At 39.8% G+C, this 26,635-nt stretch overlaps 1 long non-coding RNA gene across 1 annotated transcript in view; it reads right to left on the bottom strand.

Annotated features, from left to right (window-relative positions):
* The window catches only part of LOC140741552 (uncharacterized), a 42,960-nt gene extending 18,670 nt beyond the window's left edge, over positions 1-24,290 (bottom strand). Inside the window, exons 1-2 of the long non-coding RNA XR_012102078.1 lie at positions 24,039-24,290; positions 21,821-21,896 (exon numbers count right to left, since the gene is read on the bottom strand). This is a non-coding gene — a long non-coding RNA (uncharacterized lncRNA). The remainder of the gene's footprint in view (positions 1-21,820; positions 21,897-24,038) is intronic.
* Between the last annotated feature and the right edge of the window lie 2,345 nt (positions 24,291-26,635).

The raw sequence follows: 26,635 nt of genomic DNA, 5'->3' as shown, positions 1-26,635 counted from the left end.
CAGAGGAGATTTACCAGGATGCTGCCTGGTTTAGAGAGTATGGATTATGATCAGAGATTAAGGGAGCTAGGGCTTTACTCCTTGGAGAGAAGGAGAATGAGAGGAGACATGATAGAGGTGGACAAGATATTAAGAGGAATAGACAGAGTGGACAGCCAGCGCCTCTTCCTCAGGGCACCACTGCTCAGTAGAAGAGGACATGGCTTTAAGTTAAGGGGAGGGAAGTTCAAGGGGGATATTAGAGGAAGGTTTTTCACTCAGAGAGTGGTTGGTGTGTGGAATGCACTGCCTAAGTCAGTGGTGGAGGCAGATACACTAGTGAAGTTTAAGAGACTACTAGACAGGTATATGGAGGAATTTAAGTTGGGGGTTATATGGGAGGCAGGGTTTGAGGGTCGGCACAACACTGTGGGCCGAAGGGCCTGTAATGTGCTGTACTATTCTATGTTCTATGTATATAGAAAGGGTAGATAGGGTCATAAAGAAAGCTTTTGGCACATTGCCTTCATAAATCAATGTATTGAGTACAGGAGATGGGATGTTATGTTGAAGTTGTATAAGGCATTGGTGAGGCATATTATTGTGAGCAGTTTTGGTCACCTACCTACAGGAAAGATAGAAACAAAGAAAACCTATAGCACAATGCAGGCCCTTCGGCCCACAAAGCTGTACTGAACTTGTACATTAGAAATTACCTAGGGTTACCCATAGCCCTCTATTTTTCTAAGCTCCATGTACCTGTCCAGGAGTCTCTTAAAAGACCCTATCGTATCCACCTCCACCACCGTCACCGGCAGCCCATTCCATGTACTCACCACTCTCTGTGTAAAAAACTTACCCCTGACAGGTAGGTAACTTACCTACTTCCAAACACCTTAAAAGTGTGCTCCCGTGCTAGCCATTTCAGCTCTGGGGAAAAGCATCTGACTATCCACACGATCAATGCCTCTCATCATCTTATACACCTCATCTGCCCTCATATTTCATCTTTTTCCCTTCTTATAGCTTTTTTTGTTGCCTTTTGTTGGATGTTAATAGCTTTTCAATCATCCAACTTCCCAGTCACTTTTGCTTCATTATATGCCCTTTCCTTGGCTTTTATGCAGTCCTTAATCTTCCTTGTCAGCCACGGTTGTCTACCCCTGCCATTTGAGAACTTCTCCCTCTGTGGGACACATCATGAAGATCCTGGAGAAACTTGTGCTGGAGCAGCTTCGGCCTATGGTTAGGCCACACTTAGACCCCCTCCAGTTCACCTACCAGCCCCGACTAGGAGTTGAGGATGCCATCGTCTACCTGCTGAACCATGTCTACGCCCACCTGAATGAGCTGGCAAGCACTGTGAGGGTCTTTTTTTTTTACTTCTCCAGAGCGTTCAACAACATCCGCCCTGCTCTGCTGGGTGAGAAGCTGACAGTGATGCAGGTGGATGCTTCCCTGGTGTCATGGATTATTGATTACCTGACTGGCAGACCACAGTACGTGCGCTTGCAACACTGTGTGTCAGACAGAGTGGTCAGCAGCACTGGGGCTCCACAGGGGACTGTCCTGTCTCCCTTTCTCTTCACCATCTACACCTCGGACTTTAACTACTGCACAGAGTCTTGCCATCTTCAGAAGTTTTCTGATGACTTTGCCCTAGATGGATGCATCAGCAAAGGAGATGAGGCTGAGTACAGGGCTACGGTGGGAAACTTTGTCACATGGTGTGAGCAGAATCATCTGCAGCTTAATGTGAAAAAGACTAAGGAGCTGGTGGTGGACCTGAGGAGGGCTAAGGCACCGGTGACCCCTGTTTCCATCCAAGGGGTCAGTGTGGACATGGTGGAGGATTACAGATACCTGGGGATATGAATTGACAATAAACTGGACTGGTCAAAGAACACTGAGGCTGTCTACAAGAAGGGTCAGAGCCATCTCTATTTCCTGAGGAGACTGAGGTCCTTTAACATCTGCTGGACGATGCTGAGGATGTTCTACGAGTCTGTGGTGGCCAGTGCTGTCATGTTTGCTGTTGTGTGCTGGGGCAGCAGGCTGAGGGTAGCAGACACCAACAGAATCAACAAACTCATTCGTAAGGCCAGTGATGTTGTGGGGGTGGAACTGGACTCTCTGACAGTGGTGTCTGAAAAGAGGATGCTGTCCAAGTTGCATGCCATCTTGGACAATGTCTCCCATCCACTCCATAATGCACTGGTTAGGCACAGGAGTACGTTCAGCCAGAGACTCATTCCACCGAGATGCAACACTGAGCGTCATAGGAAGTCATTCCTGTCTGTGGCCATCAAACTTTACAACTCCTCCCTCGGAGTGTCAGACACCCTGAGCCAATAGGCTGGTCCTGAACCTATTTCCACTTGGAATAATTTACTTATTATTATTTGATTATTTATGGTTTTATATTGCTATATTTCTACACTATTCTTGGTTGGTGCGACTGTAACGAAACCCAATTTCCCTCGGGATCAATAAAGCATGTCTGTCTGTCTATCCTGCACCCTGTGAACTATTTCCAGAAACTTCAGCCATATCTGTTCTGCCATCATCCCCACCAGTATCCTCCTCCAATCCACCTGGGCAAGCTCCTCTCTCATGCCTCTGTAATTCCCTTTATTCCATTGTGATACTGATACATGTGACTTACGCTTCTCCCGCTCAAATTGCTGTATTAACTCAATCATATTATGATCACTGCCTCACAAGCATTCCTTTACTGTAAGCTCCCTAATAAGATCTGGGTTATTACACAACACCCAATCTAAGATAGCCTTTCTCCAAGCAGGCTCAAGCACAAGCTGCTCTAAAATGCCAACTCTTAGGCATTCAACAAATTCCCTCTCTCACGTTCTGACAGCAACTTGATTTTCCTAATCCTCTTGCATATTGAAGTCCCTCATTACCTGCTGTGTGTGTTGCTTGAATTTCCCTTACTACATGCTTTTTCCAGTTCCCTTTGCAATCCCAAACCCACATCTTGGCTACTATTTGGAGGCCTATATATGATTCCCATAATGTTTTTTTTACCCTTGCAGTTTCTTAACTCCACTCACTAAGATTCAACATTCTCTGACCCTATGTCACCTCTTTCTAAAACTGTAATTACATCTCTTACCAACTGAGCCACACCACTGCCTATGCTTTCCTGCCTGTCCTTTTGATACAAAGTATAGCCTTTAATGTTAAGCTCCCAACTATGGCCTTCTTTCAACCACAATTCAGCGATGCCCACAAAGTCATACCAACCAATCTCTAACTGCACCACGAGTTCATCCACTTTATCCACCTTAAAGGACATGGCTTTAAGGTAAGGGGAGGGAAGTTCAAGGGGGATATTAGAGGAAGGTTTTTCACTCAGAGAGTGGTTGGTGCGTGGAATGCACTGCCTGAGTCAGTGGTGGAGGCAGATACACTAGTGAAATTTAAGAGACTACTAGACAGGTATATGGAGGAATTTAAAGTGGGAGGCAGGGTTTGAAGGCCAAAGGGCCTGTAATGTGTTGTACTATTCTATGTTCTATTCCGAATGCTACTCACATTTCAATACAGCACCTTCAGTCCTGCGTTCTTCGCCCTTTTGAATTCTGCCTCTGTGGTACAATCTATCGCTTTGCTTTGCCTGTATTTGTACCCAGTCATTGGCTTGTCCTTCCTTACATCCATGTTACACCCATCATCTGCTTGTAAACCTGCTGGCTCATCCTCAGCTCTATCATCCTGGTTCCCATTCCCCTGTCATATTAGTTTAAACCACTCCCAACAGCTCTAGTAAATCTGCCCACATGAATATTGGTCCCTCTCAGATTCAAGTGTAACCTGACCCTTTTGTACAGGTCACACCTGCCCCAGCAGAGGTCCCAATGATCCAGAAATCTGAACCCCGGCCCCTTGCTCCAATCCCTCAGCCACACATTTATCCTCCACCTCACTCTATTCCTATACTCACCGTCGTGTGGCACAGGCAATAATCCCGAGATTACTACCCTTGAGGTCCTGCTTCTCAACTTCCTTCCTAACTCCCTGTATTCTGTTCTCAGGACCTCTTCCCTTTTTCTACCTATGTCATTGGTGCCAATATTTACTACAATTTCTGGCAGCTCATCCTCTCTTTTCAGGATATTGAGGACATGGCCAGAAACATCTTGGACCCTGGCACCTGGGAGGCAAACTACCATCTGTGTTTCCTTTTGCATCCATAGATTTGCCTATCTGTCCCCCTGACTAGAGAGTCTTCTATCACTACTGTCATCCTCTTCATTTCTGAGGTGAGGCAGAATTGAGGTGGTAGGGTCCAGGCTTGAGAATGAGGAATGAGTCAATATTTGATTAATTTAAGGGACAAATTGGGAGGTCAAGTATGTGCTGAATCAAGGCAAGTGGGACCTGGACCCAAGAGTCAAGAGTTTGGCCAATTTAAGCACTGGGCCATATTGAAAAGATTAGGATGTTGGAGCCTGAGGAGAGCGTTGAGTTTGCATTCAGCTCACTGCTCAGCAAGGTTTACTCATCTCTGCACTGAACTGAGGCTGTGGCCTACAACTAGGGCTCCTGGACTGGCTGCGGTGATGACTGGCTTTGTGACTGTGGACTTACTTTTGTGAACTTTAGGTCCTGAATAATATTTACTTTCTTTTATTGTTGGCACGATTTGTTCAAGGTTGTATTTTGTATAAATATTTTGATAATAAATGTATTTTGAACTTTGATTTTTTATTTCCAGCATTCAGTCGTTTTCCTTTGAAGGGTCAGCATTAATTGACAGCCATCTGCAGTGAGATACCAATATCTTTATTGCCTGAGAAAAAGCTTCTGGCAATCCAGACAATCAATGTCCCTCATCATCTTACACACCTCTGTCAGGTCACCTCTCGTCCTCAGTTGCTCCAAGGAAAAAAAGCCAAGTACATTCAACCTATTCTCATAAGGTACACCCTCCAATCCAGGCAACATCCACATCCTTGAGCACAGTACTCCGAGTGGGGTCTGACTAAGGTCTTATATAACTGTAATATTACCTCACGGCTCTTGAAATCAGTCCCATGGTTGATGAAGGCCAACACACCATATGCCTTCTTATCAACACTGTCAACCTGTGCAGCAGCTTTGAGTGTCCTATCGACACGGACCTCAAGATCTCTCAGATCCTCAACACTCCCAAGAGTCTTACCATTTATATTAAATTCTGTCTTCGAATTGGACTTACCAAAATGAACCACTTCACATTTATCTGGGTTGAAGTCCATCCTATTGATGTCCCACTGTAACCTCTGGCAACCTTCCAGACTATCTACAACACCCCTAACCTTTGTGTCTTCTGCAAATTTACTAACCCATCTCTCCACTTACTCATCCAGGTCATTTATAAAAATCACCAAGAGCAGGGGTCCCAGAACAGATCCCCAAGGTACACCACTGGTCACTGACCTCCATACAGAATGTGACCCGTCTACAACCACTCTTTGCCTTCTATGGGCAAGCCAATTCTGGATCCACAAAGCAAGGTCTCCTTGAAACCCATGCCTCCTTACTTTCTGAATGAGCCTTGCATGGGGAAACTTCTCAACTGCCTTAGTGAAATCCATTTACACTACATCCACTGCTCTACCTCCATCAATATGTTCTGCTACATAAGAACATAAGATATACATAGGAGCAGGAGGAGTCCATCTGGCCCATTGAGCCTGCCCCTCCCATTCAATAAGATCATGGCTGATCTGTCCGTAAACTCAGCTCCATCTACCTGCCTTTTCCCCATAACCCTTAATTCCCTTACTATGTAAAAACCTATCTAACTGTTTTTTAAATATATTTAGTGAAGAAGCCTCAACTGCTTCCCTGGGCAGAGAATTCCACAGATTCACCACTCTCTGGGAAAACAGTTTCTCTTCATCTCTGTCCTAAATCTTCTACCCTGAATCTTGAGGTAATGTCCCCTAGTTCTAGTCTCACCTGCCAATGGAAATAACTTTCCTACTTCTATCTCATCTATCCCTTTCAAAATTTTGTATGTTTCTATAAGATCCCCTCTCATTCTTCTGAACTCCAGAGAGTATAGTCCCAGGCAACTCAATCTTTCCTCATAGGTTAACCTTTTCATCTCTGTGTCACGTACCCTGTGACCCGGTTAAAGAACCAGCAGAAATGGAAAATGCATTGGAGTCTGGTATTGCTTTCAACTAATAGTGTTTATTAATAAACTACGCAATACAGTACTATAAATGCAAATATATTAAACAGGTTACCAATGATATATATATATATATATATATATACACATAAGTGTGGAAATAGGAACAAAACTAGGCTCTTTCAAACCTAGGGGTGGATGGATATAGTCTTACAATGGTGAAGAGAGTTCAGTTCAGTTCGAGGTAGTTAGTTGAGTAATATTGGAGAGAGAGAGAGGGAGAGAGGTGAGAGGTGAGCTGATGCTGTCAATCTTCCCGTTGTCTTCCGAAATCCTGTTGTAGTCACCAACTATGACCATAACACGTACGACTGTTCTTCAGTGATGGAATTATCACCCAGGCGAGGGTGCACACACAAATAATTCTCCACTGGTCACACCTTTTCACACTACTGGAGCCACTGATCGATTTCTCCGAATCGATCCTCCAAAGCCCCCACCTTCCTGTGGGTGCAACAAAGCTCGTCCAGTGTCCGAAACCGTGTGTCTGTCTGTGTAACCATGGACCTGGTTTTTATCTCCACATGTTGGACACCAGCTGTCCATCAACCTGCTCTGCCCTCCTCTCTCTGCAAGAACTTTGCAAGCAGGCAAGTGTCCTTGTGGAAAGGTGAACAACTTGTAGAGAAACCATAACATCAATCTTTCGAGCAGTTTCTATCTCTCTCTCTCTCTCTCTCTCACTGCATTGGATGCCTCCCTCTCTCTCTTAATAGCAGCACAGTTCATAGGGTCAATTCTGGACCCCATCACAACTAGGGTCATTTCTGAACCCCGTCACACCTGGAATCAACCTGGTGAACTTCCTCTGCACTGCCTCCGAAGCCAGTATGTCCTTCCTCAAGTATGGAGACCAGAACTGCACACAGTACTCCAAGTGCAGCCTCAACAGTACCCTGTATACTTGCAGCATGACCTCCCTGCTCTTGAATTCAATCCCTCCAGCAATGAAGGCCAATATTCCATTTGCCTTCTTAATAACCTGTTGTACCTGCAAGTCAACTTTTTGCAATTGATGAACAAGCACTCCCAAGTCCCTCTGCACAAAAACATGCTGCAACCTTTCACCATTTAAATAATAATCTGCTCTTCTATTATTCCTTCCAAATTGAGTTGACTTTATTACTACCATCCTACACATACGTGAGTAAAAATCTTTACACTATGTCTCCATTTAAATGTGCAATGTTCAATTTAGAGTAATTTGTAATAAATAGTATTGTCAGTAGAACAGTCAATATGGCATAAAAATACAGTTGTGTCAGGGTGAATTAATCAGTCTGATGGTCTGGTGGAAGAAGCTGTCCTGGAGACTGTAGGTCCTGGCTTTTATACTGCGATACGGTTTCGCAGATGGTAGCAACTGGAACAGTTTGTGGTTGGGGTGACTTGGGTCTCCAATGATCCTTCAGGCCCTTTTAGCACACCTGTCTTTGTAAATGTCCTGAATAGTGGGAAGTTCACAACTACAGATGCTCTGGGCTGTCCGCACCACACCCTGCAGAGTCCTGCGATGGACGGAAGTCCATTTCCCACACCAGGCAGTGATGCAGCCAGTCAGGATGTTCTCAATTGTGCCCCTGTAGAAAGTTCTAAGGATCTGGGGACCCATAGCAAACATCTTCAGCCATCTGAGGTGAAAGAGGTGCTGTTGTGCCTTTTTCACCACACAGCCAGTATGTACAGACCACATGAGATCCTCGGTGATGTGTATGCCGAGGAACTTAAAGCTCTTTACCCTCTCAATCCCAGATCCATTGATGTCAATAGGGGTTAGTCTGTCTCTATTCCTCCTGTAGTCCACAACCAGCTCCTTTGTTTTTGTGACATTGAGGGAGAGGTTGTTTTCTTGACACCACTGTGTCAGGGTGATGACTTCTTCTCTGTAGGCTGTCTCATTATTATTTGAGATAAGGCCAATCAATGTGGTATCCTCAGCAAATTTAATTAGCAGATTGGAGCTGTGGGTGGCGACACAGTCATAAGTATACAGAGAGTAAAGGAGGGGGCTTAGGATACAGCCCTGAGGGGCTCCAGTGTTGAGGGTCCGAGGGGCAGAATTGAAGGAGCCTACTCTTACCACCTGCTGGCGATCTGACAGAAAGTCCAGGATCCAGCTACACAAGGCAGGGTCAAGGCCAAGGTCTCTGAGCTTCTTGTCAAGCCTGATGGGAACTATGGTGTTGAATGCTGAACCAAGAACAGCATTCTCACATAAGCATCCTTCTTCTCCAGATGTGCAAGGATGGCGTGTAGTGCTGTGGCTATTGCACCATCTGTCAATCAGTTATGTCGGTAGGTGAATTGTAGGGGGTCCAGTGTGGGTGGCAACATGCTGCAAATGTAATCCTTGACCAGCCTCTCAAAGCATTTGCTTATTATTGAGGTGAGTGTGACAGGACGCCAGTTATTCAGAAATGTTACATTAGTCTTTTTAGGTACAGGGACAATGGTGGATGTTTTGAAGCAGGAGGGCACTCTACACTGGGTGAGAGAGAGATTAAAAATGTCTGTAAGCATACCTGCCAGTTCCTGCCAGTCTGTAAACACATTTGGTTCACTGTAGAAGCAGTAATGAAGAATACAGAACTATCATACTCCTGTAAAATGCCATCTGGTTCATTCAATTCCTTTAGAGTGGTTAACCTGCCATCCTCACCTGTTCTGACCTGTTTGCTACTCCAGACTCATAACAACATGATTAATTCTCAGCTCGCCTCCAAAAGGCACAGCAATTTACTTCAGGGATAAACAAAACTGACCAAGTTGGTGATGCCACATCCTGTGACTGACTTTAAAAGAAGCACAAATTTACAGTTTCCAAATCAATATTTTTTTTTATTTGTTCTTCAGAAGAAATGGGGCTTGGTGAAGGCAGAGCTCCCCAATACTTCCCAATGAACTATTGCTCTAAGTTCCACAGAAGTAGGATAAAAATGAACATGGAAGATAAAGTTATTTTGATTCTGGTGGCTTGCCTGAGCTTTGATGAACTTCTGCCATATATGGCATAAAATTAGACCTGGATATTAAACTTAAATGGGATTAACATGCTCATTGTGGAGTGGGGATAAGTCCAATTGTTATCTGATGGCCTGCTTATATTAATGTTTGCTATTAGCTTTCAAACATCAAAAAACTGAAGATGCTTTAAAAAGTACTGTAGCCAAAGTGTAAGCACAACATATTATTGTATCACCCTTGCAGGATGTCTGTCTCAAATCTCAGGTTCAGTCAACTTCCAGATCTATATCACAAGACTTGAATGAACAAGGGATCACTTGACAGACATGCCTGACTAGATATCACGCTCCAGGCAACAGAAGAGAAACGGATGATGCAGAAAATTTGATCTTTAGTAAATATGGAAGCAGGAAGTTAGTCAAGGGTTAGCAAGTAATCATAGACATGAGTGCTATTGGAACTGCCCAGTGGTCAGAATTGATCCTTCATAAAGACCTCAAGGGGACAAACAACAGCCAGATAGAGTTACAAGCAGCGCTAATGGCTGTGCTCTTAAAAGTAAAAAATGTCATTCAGCAAAGAGAAATATCATTGAAAAAGAAATTCAGTGTAACTAAGTATATTTAGTGTTCTTTCTTAATCTTTCAATTTAAAATGGAATGATAAGTATTTGTGAAGCTCTAATCCATTCTTCCTTCAATACCAATTGATGAACATAAACCAGAAACAATCAAGCATTTATGTTAAGCAAACCTTTTTTAACTCTTAATTCCACACAAAGTCTGAAGTAAAATAAACAACTTTAATTTCCCAGTATTCCTGTCATTATTTCCTCCTCTCCTGAAGGTACGAATCAATAGCTATGTGGTTCCATTGAGTGAAATTGAAAATTCTATATTTTCACTTGTGCACTTCTCAGATCTCTTCACATAGCATAACTTGAATACTTATGATGTAATGCTACCAACCTGTGATCACTTACTTCAAGCACTCCACACTCCTCATAAAAATTATAGCATCTGATTTTTTGTGCAACTGTTACACCTTCTATTACCACCACTATTTTATTATCGCAAACATCTCCATTTCCTCCATGTATTTATTAAGTGCTTCCTGTGTTTAATTGTATCTACCCAGTCCTCCAATATATCAGAACTGATACTGTTGGCTATCTTTCTTAGGGCACTGTTTTCATCAGAATTTTCACTTTCCTGGATCAAACTTTACCCTTTGGATTTGCCAAGTTGTATCTAGGATTCCTGTGATCTAGCAAATTGAAGGAATCACTCAATCTCATTCCATCTTCATCATCCAGTACAGTTCCTGTAACATTTGTATAACCTTGTGGGTAAAGAATTGGGCACACTCACAGACCATGAGTTTCACAGATCAGAATTCTTAGATTGGCTCTACAGAGAATTGCTAAAACACAGAGACTCCCATAGTCTGGACCAACAAGTCTTAAACCATTGTATAGAAGCACAATAAAAATAAAAGTGGATGAACCAGCTTTAATCAAAGGAATACCCATACAGGAACCCAGAAATGGTTCTTCACCTGCTTCCAGAGACATGAGTTAATTGGGAAGGATATTCCAAAGACTAGCCCATGTCTACATTACCATTCCTGAACATATCCTGTCTTAAGAATAGGATAGATCCACCAGAGGCTGTGCCTCAGAAATATATATTCCTAAAGACATGGTGTTGAGAGCCCTTAACTCCAAGACATTAAGTCTCATGGCATTAAGTCAAACATGTGCAAGTAAACATGTTGATTACTTTCTACCATTCATTCAGCTGATGAATCAGGACTCTTCCTTCTTGACTACCACTTGGAAGAAACACTGAGGATAATAAGAGCACTACTTGAACTTTGGGTGGCAGACTTCAATGACCATTGTCTAACAGGCTTGTGAACACTTCTAAAAGCTTTCTGGCTGAGTCTTAAAGGACAGAAGCTGTCATGCAGTACTTACTGAGAGCAGTATGGTGACTTGCCTGAGGAAGCAAATACAGCAAGCACTACATGTGCACAAGTTAAAATCTGTGATAAGAGTCCTCAACAAGAATGGCTTGGACCCAAATGCTGGAGTATCCAGAGGCTAGAATCAAGATGTGGTTTCAAACTGGATCAAGAATAGAAACTTAGAAAATAGGTGCAGGAGTAGGCCATTTGGCCCTTCGAGCCTGCACCGCCATTCAGTATGATCATGGCTGATCATCCAACTCAGAACCCTGTACCTGTTTTCTCTCAATACCCCTGATCCCTTTAGCCACAAGGGCCATATCTAATTCCCTCTTAAGTATAGCCAATGAAACGGCCTCAACTGTTTCCTGTGGCAGAGAATTCCACAGATTCACCACTCTCTGTGTGAAGAAGTTTTTCCTCATCTCCCGCTCGGCTTGGAAACCAACGAATTCCGTCGTTTTGGTCACGCTGACGGGCAACCCTCTGGCCTTCATGTCTGTAGTCGCCTCTTCCACTGTCTGGTACAACTGCGTCCCGTTGTCATAAAACACTCGAAGTTTAGCAGGGTACGGAGTTTGAAATCTAATCTTATTTTGCCTTAATACTCGCTTTACTTTGGAGTAGTCTTTGCGTTTCTGGAGGACCGCGGGGGGGGGGGTAATCTTGGTCGAAATACATTTATTTATCCTCTAAAAACACTCTCTTCTTACCCCAGGCCCTTCGTAGAATCTCTGCCTTGGTGCTGTACCGAAGGAATTTAATTATTATTGAGCGTGGCTTTCTATCCTGGGTAGGTTTTAGGACTAACGCGCGGTGGGCTCTTTCGACTTCCAGCTTCATAACCTAGGGAAGATCCAGCACGTCCCGCAGTAACTTTCCGACAAACTCTGTCATAGACGAGCCCTCTGCTCCTTCAGGAACGTTGTAGATTCTGATATTTTTCCGCCGTGATCTTCCCTCCAGGTCAAGCAGTTTACCTTCTTGGTGATGTATTATTTTTATTGTCTTGCTCAGTATCTGTTCCACCTTCTCAATGCGAGTCTCTGCCACTGCTATTTTTTGATTAACGCTGGTGAGCTCTGCCTTAATATCATGGAGCTGCTGCTTCATATCTTTCTGGACTTCCCTTATTTCTTTCAGGATTTCAAAGATATTCGCCGCTTTGCCTGAACGAGGCCTGGCGGCCACCTCACTCACACACAGTCGGGTAGGAGAGCCGCTCGCTGCACTCCTCTCGGACGCAGGCGCCATAGTGTCGCTTTTTTAATCTCCATTTCTTCTCCCCATTCTTGCCCCTCTTTTCAGTTCAAATATTTTTCAAAAAATATTATATTTGATGGGTTAATGGGGCTTAATGCGCATTTTTCCGGAGGAGCTAGTGACTTAAGCTGCCATTCTCGACGATGACGTCACCGGAAACTATCTAATCCAATTTACTACATCTCCATGTATACCTAGTGACTGAATCTTCCTAACTAACCTCCCATGCGGGACCTTGTCAAAGGCCTTACTGAAGTCCATGTAGACAACATCCACTGCCTTCCCTTCATCCACTTTCCTGGTAAACTCCTCGAAAAACTCTGATAGACTGGTTAAACATGACCTACCATGCACGAAGCCATGTTGACTCTCCCTAATAAGTCCCTGTCTATCTAAATACTTGTAGATCCTATCTCTTGGGTCTCCTTTCAATAATTTACCTACTACAGACGCCAAATTTACCAGCCTATAATTTCCCAGATTACTTTTTGAGCCTTTTTTAAACAACGGAACAACATGAGCTATCCTCCAATCCTCTGGAACCTCACCCATAGATACTGACATTTTAAATATATCTGCCAGGGCCCCTGCAATTTCAACACTAGTCTCCTTCAAGGTCCGAGGGAATACCCTGTCAGGTCCTGGGGATTTATCTACTCTGTGATTTGCCTCAAGATAGCAAGCACCTCCTCCTCTTCAATCTGTATAGGTTCCATGACCTCACTACTTGTTTGCCTCATTTCCATTGACTCCATGCCAGTTTTTTTTAGTAAATATAGATGCAAAAAACCCATTTAAGATCTCCCCCATTTCTTTTGGTTCCATACATAGCCGACCACTCTGATCTTCAAGAGGACCAATTTTATCCCTTACTATCCTTTTGCTCTTAATAGACCTGTAGAAGCTCTTAGGATTATCCTTCACCTTGACTGCCAAAACTACCTCATGTCTTCTTTTAGCCCTCCTGATTTCTTCCTTAAGTATTTTTTTGCACTTTTTATACTCCTCAAGTACCTTATTTTCTCCCTTTTCCTATACATGTCATACATCTCTCTCTTCTTCTTTATCAGAGTTCCAATATCCCTAGAGAACCAAGGTTTCTTATTCTTGAAACCAAGAGGAATTGTCCCGCTCGGCTTGGGAAATAGTGCGAGAAACAAGAAGGCAGGAGACGGGAGGAGGCCGAGAGAAACACATCAGGAGGAGACTGGGAGTTTCCCAAAGACAGTCCTCACCCCCTTCAGAAGAGCCATAAGGTTTGGCTAACTTGAAAAATGTTGAGAAGCTAAACAGAAGCAAAAGTACACAGTGATATACCTATCTCGAGAAATACTTATTATAATGTGGATTTTATATTATTTAGTTGTTATTCTTTATTCGCTCACTTACTCCTTTTTCCCCACCAAAATGAGAATATATATATATATATATGTGTGTGTGTGCATATATGTGTATGTGTGTAATGTGTGTGTATGTATATATATACACACACATTACACACATACACATATATGCACACATATATATATTCTCATTTTGGTGGGGAAAAAGGAGTAAGTGAGCGAATAAAGAATAACAACTAAGTAATATAAAATCCACATTATAATAAGTATTTCTTGAGATATAGATATGTGTGTGTGTGTGTGTATATAGGAGGAGTACACAGGGAAATCTTTTCTGTGTAATGGATTTGTTCACTGACTTTTATGAGTACATGAGTACTGCAATGGGGGCCCTCAACTCACAAGTAGGAGGGGTTACCCCCCACAGCTAGACATTTCCTCTAGTTCAATGCAGGGTCATTTATTAGAGACCTCAGCCTTGGAATTACACGTTCGTTGCCAATAATTTTTGTTATTATTTGAGTTTCTTGGTTCTTATTTGTTCAGGGAGTAGACAGATATATTCTGGTAAGGGGGAATATAGACAGAAATTTAGTTACTCTATTGAATATATACACACCCCCAGGAAATGATATTGGTTTCTTTCAGAAAATTATTGATATTATGGTAATGGAAACAGAAGGTCTCCTGATATGTGGGGAAGACTTAAATTTACAATTACAACCAAACTTAGACTCTTCCAATAGAAAAACCTATGAAACAAAATCTTTACATAAGAAAGTTAATACACTTTTTGAGGATATTGGTTTAATTGAAATATGGAGGGACCTTTTCCCTGACAGAAGGGATTACACTTATTATTTTGCTCCACATTCTGTATATACAAGAATAGACTATTTCATAACATTTGGAAAAGACAAAGACAAAATAAACACCTGTGAAATTGGGACAATAGATGTAAGTGACCATGCACCTATATATTTATCTGTTGATTTTGACCTACAACCAAAGAATACTATTTGGAAACTAAATTCAAGTCTACTCAATGATCCATATTTTAAGGAACAAATTAAAAAAGAAATTGGTCTCTACTTAGAATTTAATGATAATGGAGAGGTTTCACCTCCCATTTTATGGGATACTCTGAAGGCTGTTTTCAGAGGGAAAATTATAGCAATATCTTCATATAAGAAAAAAAAAGGAATAAAGCAGTAGAGGAATTAAAAAATATGCTGACGGAACTAGAGAAAAAACACAAATTGAATTTGGCACAGGATACATTAGGGGAAATTAAAAGATTTAGGAATGAAATAAATAATTTGGCTACGCAAGAAATCAGGAAAAACTTAATGTTTCTGAAACAGAGACATTATGAAAGTGGATCGAAATCTATGAAAATACTGGCATAGAAACTGAAAAAAAAGATAGCAGAAAATACAATTCATAGGATTAGGGACCCAAGAATGAAAATGATAAAAAATAAGGTAAGTGAAATTCAAGAAGTTTTTGAAGTGTTTTACAAAACGCTATATTCCGAAGTTCCAGGGGGAAGCATAACCCAAAATGACACCTTCTTGAATTCTCTAGAGTTACCCACTTTAAGCGAAGAACAAAATAGAAGGATGACTGCTGACATAACTGAAGTTGAATTAAAAGCTGCAATTAGTAGGCTTAAATTAAGCAAGTCACCAGGATCAGATGGGTATATGGCAGAGTGGTACAAAGAATTTAAAAATGAGTTAATTCCTGTTTCACTCCCCACACTGAACTGGGCTCTAAAAAAGGCACAAATGTCACCCAGTTGGAAGGAAGCGATACTCTCAGCTATACCGAAAGAAGGCAAGGATAAAATAGAATGCGGGTCATTTAGACCAATATCCGTTCTTAATATAGATTATAGGTTATTTACCTCCATCATGGCCAAACAATTAGAGGAGTTTCTACCCATAATGATACGTAATGATCAGACAGGTTTTATACGACAACGCCAGACTCAAGACAATATACAAAGGACACTTCACATTATGGATCATAAACAAAAAAATAAAATCGAAGCAATAGTGATAAGCGTGGACGCTGAAAAAGCATTTGATGTGGTTAATTGGAATTTTCTTTACAGAGTTTTACATAGATTTGGTTTCCAAGACACAATTATTAAAACTATACAGACACTATATGACAATCCTAGTGCTAGGATTAAAATCAATGGATATTTATCAAATAGTCTTACCCTAGAAAGGGGCACGAGACAGGGTTGTGCATGGTCACCACTACTCTTTGTGTTATATCTGGAACCATTAGCTCAATACATCAGACAAAATGAAGATATCAGGGGAATTACTATTAAAGGGACAGAGCATAAATTGGCTTGTTATGCAGATGACATTTTGATCTATCTGGGGCAACCAACATACTCTTTACCTGAATTGATGCAATCCTTTGAACAATATGGTCAATTATCAGGATACAAGATCAACATAGATAAAACCCAATTACTTTCATATTAATATAGCCCACCAAGAGAAATTGAAAGTTGATACCCCTGGGCATGGCACACAGAGTCTTTCAAATATTTGGGCATCATTATGCCAAAAGATTTGGCAAAATTATCAGAATGTAATTATCAGCCTTTATATAAAAAAATTAAGGAAGATGTGGCAAGATGGAGCCTGATTCCTTTTTTCAGTCTCAGTTCAAGGATTGAGTCTATTAAAATGAATATACTGCCCAGACTGTTATATATCTTTCAGACCCTACCAATAGAGATTAATCAAAATCAATTCAATGAATGGAACAAGATGCTATTAAGGTATATTTGGCAGGGTAAAAGGCCTAGAGTTCGTCTCAAAACTTTGCAATTAGCAAAGGAAAAGGGGGGATGGGGCCTACCTTCTCTTAGCGATTATTATTTTGCAGCACAGTTGAGAGCTGTGATATGTTGGTGCAACCCATCATATGACGCTCAATGGAAAAACATTGAGGAGTGGGTACTTCCCATCCCCATACAAGCAATTTTGGCTGATAACAACCTGCAAAGGTACATAAATACTATTGATAACCCATGGGTGAAATTGACTCTTAAAATATGGAAAACTACTATAAAAGAATATAATCTAGAGGGAGATATTGCAATTCTTAAATGCTGTGCATATGACTCGGATTTTACACCAAATAAATTGGATGCTAGATTTAAGGACTGGACATCTAATGGAATAACAGTTCTGTGCAACATAATGAAAGAAGGAACACTGTTCAGTTTTGAAATGCTTAAAGAGAAACACTTATTAGAAAAACAAGATTTTTAATCAGTATTTACAGATGTGACAATATGTTAATAAGACGCTTAAAAATGTAACCAAGGCAAATACATGTTTGATAGAGCTCTTTAGAAAAGCATATAATTCAGATAATGGTAGTAGAATCATTTCAAGCATGTATAAGGGGTTGTCAAATCTTAAAACACATTCGACTTCATACATTAAAACAAAATGGGAGAAGGAAGGAGGAATAATTATATCTGAGGAAGAATGGACAATAATATGGAGATATCAATGGAAGTGTACCAATTCACAGAAATGGAGGGAGTTTGGATGGAAAAACTTAATAAGATATTTTATTACACCCTCTCAGAAATCCCATTATGACAATAACCTCCCTGTGTGCTGGAGAAATAGTGGAAATCAAAATGCAAATCATTATCTATATTTTTTGGGACTGCCCTGTTATCAAAAACTATTGGAGGGGGATACACAATGCCCTACAAGACATCTTTAAATGTGAAATACCCTTGGAGAGTAAGACCATATATTTTGGATATATACCTCAAGAATGGTTGAAAAGAGATAAATATTTAATGAATATACTGTTGGTGGCTGGTAAAAAGTCTCTTACTAGGAACTGGTTATCACAGGAGAGCCCAACTTTAAATCCATGGATGGAAATTACAATGGAGAAGATAACAGCATCTGTTAATTATCAGCTGGAACAATTTGATTCATACTGGGAAAAATGGTTTAACTACATAATGCCTCATAGGCCTGATTTTATTCTCACAAATCAATGAATCTGTTGTAAAAAAAGATCACTCCCTACTTGTACATACCGTAGATTCCGGATTTTAAGCCGCTACTTTTTTCCCACATTTTGAACAGCTTTGAACTTTGCGGCCAATAATCCGAAGCGGCTAATGCATGATTTTTTTCATGCCGCCTCGTAAACATTTTGCCTCATAACAGTAGACCAATAAAATTGATGAGTAGTTCACAGAGGTCCAATGAAATTGTACGATAAATCAAGCGCACTTTCACAATTAAATTATTGTAAATCAGTCATTTGTACTCACCCTCATCAACATGGAAAACACTCGAAGCATTGTGCTGCCTACTTAGTTTAAACTATATTTGTTTAAATATATAAACAATATAGCGGGATGCTATGACGTCACACCCGGTTTCGCGGTGTCTTGTGGGAAAATGCCGGTTTGCGATGAAACGGGACGGAGGGAGGGAGCGCATTACGCGAGCGGCTTTGGATCTGAGCGAACTCTGCTTTTAAGTTAAAGGTATCAATAACTTTTCCTGGTAGGCTGCAATATATATATTTTTTTACCAGTCGTTAGGAGATATTGGAATGTTGTTCAGTAAAGAAGTATACGCAACGTATATTTAAAAGTAGCCGCGTACGGGCACGGTTCGAAAAAAAGCATTTGCAATATGTATTTGTTTTTGTTACCATATGGATTTAATTAAAAGTTAAAAAAATCCTCACGTGTAATATCTTTCTGTGTAAATATCTCATATTACAACGTGGGACACCTGCAGCCGAAAATCCGGTGCGGCCTAAAATCCGATGCGGCCTTTACAATTAAAAAAATGATTTTATTTCTAAAATTAGAGCCAGCGGCTTTTAATCAGGTGCGCTCTGTAGTCCGGAATCTACGGTAGTTCTTTCCTTTTGCTTGTTTTTTCTTTCCACTCATTTCTATAAGTATATACCCCAGATAAATACTTTGTGGAGATTTTGTGATATATATGATTATATGATATATATGTACAATGTCTGAAATACATCTTATGGAAATGTTTGTTTGATGAACTTCAATAAAAAAATAAATTACAAAAAAATTGAATTAGACATTGGCTCAATGGGAGAAGTCAGAGAGTGGTAGTGGAAGATTGCTTCTCTGAGGCCTGTGACTAGTGGTGTGCCATAGGGATCAGTGTTGGATCCATTGTTACTGTATTTGTCATCTATATCAATTATCTGGATGATAATATGGTAAATTGTTTCAGCAAATTTGCTGATGATCCAAAGATTGGAGGTGTAGTGGACAGTGAGGAAGGTTTTCAAAGCTTGCAGAGGGATCTGAACCAGCTGGAAAAATGGGCTGAAAAATGGCAGATGGAGTTTAATACAGACAAGTGTGAGGTATTGCACTTTGGAAGGACAAACTAAGGTAGAACATACAAGGTAAATGGTAGGGCACTGAGGAGTGCAGTAGAACAGAGGGATCTAGGAATACAGATACAAAATTCCCTAAAAGTGGCGTTACAGGTAGATAGGGTCATAAAGAGAGCTTTTGGTTCATTGGCCTTTAGAAATCAAAGTATTGAGTACAAGAGTTGGAATGTTATGGTGAGGTTGTATAAGGCATTGGTGAGGCCGAATTTGGAGTATTGTGTACAATTTTGGTCACCGAATTACAGGAAGGATATTAATAAGGTTGAAAGAGTGCAGAGAAGGTTTACAAAGATGTTGCCAGGACTTGAGAAACTGAGTTACAGAGAAAGGTTGAATAGGTTAGGACTTTATTCCCTGGAGTGTAGAAGAATGAGCGGTGATTTGATAGAGGTATATAAAATTATGATGGGTATCGATAGAGTGAATGCAAGCAGGCTTTTTCCACTGAGGCTAGGGGAGAAAAAAAACCAGAGGACATGGGTTAAGGGTGAAGGGGGAAAAATTTAAAGGGAACATTGGGGGGGGGCTTCTTCACACAGAGAGTGGTGGGAGTGTGGAATGAGCTGCCAGATGAAGTGGTAAATGCAGGCTCACTTTTAACATTTAAGAAAAACTTGAGCATGGATGAGAGGTATATGGAGGGATATGGTCCAGGAGCAGGTCAGTGGAACTAGGCAGAAAAATGGTTCGGCACAGCCAAGGAGGGCCAAAAGGCCTGTTTCTGTGCTGTGATGTTCTATGGTTCTATATGAGTCCTATGAACTACTTTAAATTATAGGAAGGAATTGCTAGCACATAGTGATGAAGAATTAACCATTTTGAAAATAACCCTCCAGGTCTCATCAGATAATTAAGTCTGTAAATCCTTTTCCCAATCTTTTTTAATTTTATCTAAAGGAGCCATTCTCAATCCCGACAACAGACCATAAGTATAAGATATTGAGCCATTTTCAAAAGGTTTCAAATTAAAATTTACATCTATTAGGTTCTTATCTGGGCTAGTAGGAAATATATGTAGTTTAGATCTTAAAAATCCTTAATCTGTAGACATCGGAAAAAATGAGTATTTGATAGGTTATATTTCACTGAAAACTGCTCAAAAGAAGAAAGATACCCTCCAATAAATAGATCCTGAAATCATTTAATGCCTAATCTATCCCATTCTCTAAAAAACAGATCGGTCGTATATGGTTTAAATAAAATTAGAAAAAAAAAAATTGGACTGGAAAGAGAAAATCTCAATAAACCAAAATGCTTTCTAAACTGTAGCCAGATCCTCAAAGTGTGTTTAACCACCAAACTGTCAGTTAATTTATTTACAGATAAAGGAAGAGAGGATCCAAGAAGACAAGTAATAGAAAATTTCATAACAGAATTGGCTTCCAAAAAGACCCATATTGGACAATCCTCACTATTAATATAATATAACCAGAACATGAGATTTCGTATGTTAATTACTCAATAATATAACCTAAAATTGGGTAAAGCAAGGTCACCATTCTTTTGCTTTTTAGAAGGTGTGCTTTATTTAATCGGGGTTTTCTGTTCTTCCATATAGAGGAAGAAAGAATCGAATCTAGAGAATCAAAAAAAACCCACTTAGGATTAAAAATAGGTAAGGCTTGTAAAAGGCATAAAAATTTAGGTAAAATATTCATTTTAATAGAATTAATTTGACCAATCAATGATAAAGAGAGAGGCAACCAATTAGAAAGTGTCTTTTTCAATAATTCATTAAGGTTAAAAAAATTTCTTTGAATAGATCTTTGTAAGTCTTAGTGATTGTTACACCCAAATATGTAAATTGTTTTCTTACAATTTTAAAAGGAAGGTTAATATCAGTTAGTATCAAACTATTTAAAGGAAACAATTCACACTTATGTAAATTCAATTTATATCTTGAAGACTGACTAAAATTAGTCAGTAAACAAAACATAGAGGGTAAAGAAGTTGTAACATTAGATATAAAAAGCAATAGGTCATCAGCATGAAGCGAGACTTTATGAATAGTACCTATCCTTAAGATACCGGTGATATCTTTAGACTCATGAAAGGCAATTGCTAAAGGTTCTAATACCAAATCAAAAAGCAAAGGACTCAACGGACATCCTTGTCTGGTTCCACGTTGGAGTTTAATTGGTTTAGAAATCTGAAAATTAGTAAGGCCCCGAACAGAGGGAGGTACATAAAATAATTTAATCCAATGAATAAAATTGGGCCCAAAATTAAATTTTTCTCAGGTTTTAAATAGGTAATTCCGTTCAACTCGATTGAAAGCCTTCTCCGCATTCAGAGAAATCACACATTCAGATATTTCCTTGGATGGAGAATGCTTAACATTTAACAGTCGCCATATATTAAAATGGGAATATTGATTTTTAATAAATCCTGTCTGATCATCAGATATTATAGAAGGCATAATATTTTCGAGTCTACAGGCCAAAACTTTAGATAGGATCTTAGCATCAACATTGAGTAAAGAGATTGATCTATTTGAAGAGCATTCAGTGGGATTTTTATTCTTTAAGAATAAGTGAAATGGAAGCTTCATAAAAAGACAGTGGCAACCTACTGACCTTGAAGGACACAGTAAGGTTAGAACATAAATAAGGTATAAACAATGAAGAAAAAGTCTTACAGAATTCTCCAGAGAATCCGTCGAGTTGTGGAGATTTCCCAGAATGCAATGAACGTATAGCCTCAGTGATTTCCTCCTGAAAAATAAGTTGATCCAACTGCTTTCAATTATCAACTGAAAGTCCAGGAATATTTAATTGATCTAAAAAATTGTTCATTGCAGTATTATCTTTAACTGAATCAGAACTATACAATTTAGAATAAAATTCTCTAAAAGTGTCATTTATTTCAAAATGGTCAGTTGTCATATCATCATTAGTTTTGCAAATTTCTTTAATTTGCCATTTAGCTATAAAGGTCTTCAATTGATTAGCCAATAGTTTACTGGTTTTTTTTTCTCTGTGTATATAGAATTGGCTTCTATCTTTTAAAAGTTGGCTTTTAATTGGATATGTTATAAGAACGTCATATTTAGTTTTAATTTCAATACTTCTTTTGTATAGTTCAGGGTCTGATGCCAAAGCATATTTCTGGTCTAATTGTCTTGATTGAATAACTAAATCAGTTCTCTCTTTATTAGCTTTTTTCTTAATATAGGCAGTACAGGAGATAATTTGTCCTCTGATATATGCCTTAAAAGTGTCCCAAATGATAAGACTAGAAGTCTCTTCCAACACATTTTCTTCAAAAAAAAGAGTAATTTGATTCTTCAGAAATTTTAGAAAGTCCTTATCAGAAAATAGAGTTGAATTAAAATACCAGGATCTGTTCTTACGAGTGAAACCAGGAAGATTTAAAGATAGAAATACAGGAGCGTGGTCGGACACAGCTATTTCTTTATATTCAATGAACTAATGGAATCATTTGACTATCAATAAAAAAATAATCAATCCTAGTATAGGAATGATAGACATGAGAGGAGAATGAATACTTCCTTTCTGCTGGGTGAAGAAAACACCAGATACCAACAATATCACATTTCGTTAGAAAGGATTGAATAAATAAAGCTGATTTATTAAGTGAGGCTAATTTAAGAGAAGAACTATCTAATACTGGGTCTAGACAACAATTAAAATCTCCTCCCATCACTAAAGAATAAAAACTCAAATCTGGTAAGAAAGAAAAGCTCAAAAAATCTTGAGTCATCCACATTAGCAAATACAATTAATTTATTATCTAGTTTCCCTGACACTATGACAGATCACCCATTAGGGTCAGAGACAACTTTATGTTGATCAAAAGAAATTGCATTATCTATAAAAATCGAGACCCCTCGAGATTTTGCTCTGAATGAAGGATGAAATTGTAGATCCCTCCACCGATTAAAAAGGCATGCATTATCACAACTACGTACATGCATTTCCTGTAGAAAAATAATGAGGGCCCTTAACTTTTTAATATAAGCAAAGATCATATTTCGTTTCACAGGATGATTTAACCCTTTCAGATTAAAATTAAGTAAATTAATTTTTTCTCCATTTTAAATTCTAATTAACAGAAGAGTTAAAATATCTGAGCATAAATTATTAGATCCAAAGGACAGACCATTAAAATAAGGTACTCAAACAGAAAATTTGGATGGTAGCCCAACCCAGCTTCCAGAAAAAAAGAAAAAAGAAACCCCACCCCCACACCCTCCCAAAGCTAAAAAAGCCAGCCAAAGGACAGCTGGCATGCTAACCCTAAAGACAACTCTCCCCAAGGAATCCTGCTGGCAAATCCCCAAAAACATTCGAGGTTGTTATGTTCCTACCCAGACAAAACAGAGAAAAAACTTAGATCAAAAATCCAAAACATAAGAGGATTCATTTTAACAATTTCAAAAGAAATATATATAAAAAACCCACAAAAAAGAATAAAATAGTAAGATATTGAAGAAAATATCAAAAAACAAGATATATAAACGCTCAAAATGTAGGTTTATTAAAACCTTATTCTGTCCAACATTTAAAAGATAATTGCTCTTGTAAGAGATATAATGCAATTAATCTTCTGCTTCCAAAAACTTCTGTATGTGTTCAACCGATCCCAGCCATTTCTGCTCACCATTTGTCAGAACGATTCTAAGATGTGCGGGGAAACAAAGGGAGGGCTTAAACCTTTTCTTATAAAGCAGCCATATGACCTCTTTATACTTAACACATTCAGCCATAACCTTCGGTGTATAATCTTCCACGAATCTAATCATCTTCCCATTGAAATCAATCATTCCAACTCGACGGGTATGTCGGATTAAAAGCTCCTTAGTGTGAAATTCATGAAAGCATAAAATGACCTACCTGGGACGCTCTCCCGCCTTTGGTTTTGGGAGCAGTGATTGATGGGCATAGTCCAATTTAGGCACGGATGGCAATAAATCAGGGAATAGCTGCTTCAAAAAACTTGCAAAGGACTCTGTGGGGTGGGCACCTTCAATTGATTCTTCAAGACCCAGAATACGTAAATTGTTCCTTCTGCTTCTGCTTTCCAAAATCTTCTTTGTTAATTTTTCATTAGATAATGATAATTTTTTGCAGAGCTTATTCATGTCCTCTAAGTCCGCTTCCAGTAACAACAAAGCTTCTTTATTCTCTTTAATTCGCTTTTCATGTTCAATTAAAGTTTGTTGAATAGCGTCCAACTTAACATTAAGATGTTGAAATTCCACAGAGAGCTCTGTTCTTTGCTTTTTAAGGAAATCTCCAATTGATTCCAAAGTAGTTGGAAAGTTATCTTCTTTTTCTTTTGCAGAGGCTTTCGTCTTTCTCAAAGACATACTAGAACAATATTAAGATTTATAATAAGGTTTCAAAAAACTGGTAGGTAGAGATAGGTAAGGTAGGAGCAAATTTTGTTACATACCCCGTAACTGGGTCACTTACCAGCAAAGATAGAGAGGTCCGTTGAAGTCTGATGGTACTACTTTTAACAGTATTTATTGATAGAAATACACAAAAATAATATCAATGCAAACACACAGATAATATACGTCGACAATACTAAATCTAAAAGCGCGGGTATAATAATAATCAATAAGAAATAAGCTGTATCGTTGTCTAGGGGATAATGAATTGTCCGATGAAAATATATAGTTCGTTCAGTTCATACAGGCTGCAGCCGTTGGGGACCCTGTGTGGCAATTGTTGGAGAGCGAGAGAGACGGGTTAAAACTTGCCCATTCTGTTTATGATGTCAATCCTTCGAGAGTCGTTGAGAGTTGAGTTCCCCGTTGTTAGCTAAAAACCGTTTTTCCGTGGCAAAGGTCACCGATTCCGGGCAAATGGAAGCGGATGCACGTGGCCTTCCATCGGCTTTCGCTATTACGGGATCGCTAGCGTTTCTTCTGGTGTGTCTGAGGGGCTGTTCCCACAGACCCTCTTTTTATCCTGACTCACAGGGTCTCAGGTGTCAATCAGGTTGGGGATGATGCAATCCCTCCACCAACCTCCTCCTTGGTTCACTGCCTGGAGCTTTGATTGCATCGTCCAGGATGCAATACACAAGTCCGTCTCCAAGAGATAATAGCCGGTATCAATGGGTCTGCCTTTCGAAGGCCAGGACACATTCTAACCCTTTTGTGGATTCTGCATGTCTTTCTCTCATTTCCTGTGTCTCCTGAATTGACTCAATAGTGATCTTGCAATTCTCACAAATGAGGGGGTTACCCCCGCACCCTTCGGCCCCTCAGAGCTGTGGTACATTCATAACACCTCCTTTCTTCAAAGCGTTTTCACCAGCGGTGAAAACAAAGTAGTACAGAGTCTTACAGGATTTTAGAATCTAACACAATACAAAAGCTTTTCTTTTTTTTTTACAGAGTAATACAGTTATACATTCAACTCAGTATCTAGATGGTTACCGATTACAATTGACACTTCCTTTAATATCTTAACATCTTGTACCCTACTAAAGTCTTGTAGCATCAGACTCCAATTGAATAACCACCTATTTTTAGGTCTTATTTTTCTTTAGCCAACAAAACTAAAGAGTTGTGATCTTAGCTTACGGGTATACTACAACAGTTCATGCAAATACCAATCGTTATGTTGCTTTCAAACTCAACAGGCAGGCTTGCATGGGGGTTGTCTTTTATTATTCACAGGCTTTGTCGAAATCCCTTAAAACCGGTTTCTGCTATTTAAAAATGGCGTCCCCATTAACCCTCGTCTCTTTTCCGGTTAGTTCCCACGTGGGGAGCTCGGGTAACCTGGCAAAATAGGCTTTTGCCCACTTCTTTCATAGGAGTTATTTTATCAACACTGTGTCCCAAACTTAGACCATCTTCTGAATTTCCACCCAATTCTTTAATTTTACGCAAGTTGCTAGCTTTCTCTTCAGGACCCTTCAGGCTATTAGTTTTCAGTTCGAACTCTTTGTTCAAGCAGCATTTCAAATTCTGCCTTTTCACACCACACTCTGGAATAACAATAGCATGGGGGGCCCCGTCATCTTCCAACTCAACCTGTAAGTGATCCACAGGTTTTAAATTTTTTTCATTCGATTTGGGAACTACATATTTCCCGTTTTCTTCAATGATAATATTCATCTCCCCACGTTTGATCTCCGCATTAACTTTTAACACCCCTTCGAGCACAACCACCTGGGAACTCTCACTTCCCACTATTACCAAGGTTAACCCTTTCTTCACTGAACCAAGTCTATCTGACCCACAAGGACTGCATTCCTTTTTAACTGAATCAAATACCTCAGACTTTTTCTGAGCTCCATTACTAGGTTCAGTACCACGTGCATCCACATCTTGGACACACTCAAACGGGACATTTGCCTCTTCCAGGCTTTCAATACCCGTACCCAGTCCAAATTCTAAATTCCCCTGATTCTCCCAGCTGCTCTCTGGGCAACTCCCTTCCGGAGAAAATTCAACCCCGTGGGCTGC

This window comes from Hemitrygon akajei, chromosome 18, assembly GCF_048418815.1.
Source record: "Hemitrygon akajei chromosome 18, sHemAka1.3, whole genome shotgun sequence".
Classification (NCBI taxonomy): Eukaryota; Metazoa; Chordata; class Chondrichthyes; order Myliobatiformes; family Dasyatidae; genus Hemitrygon; species Hemitrygon akajei.
This window is presented reverse-complemented; position numbering and strand designations above follow the sequence as displayed.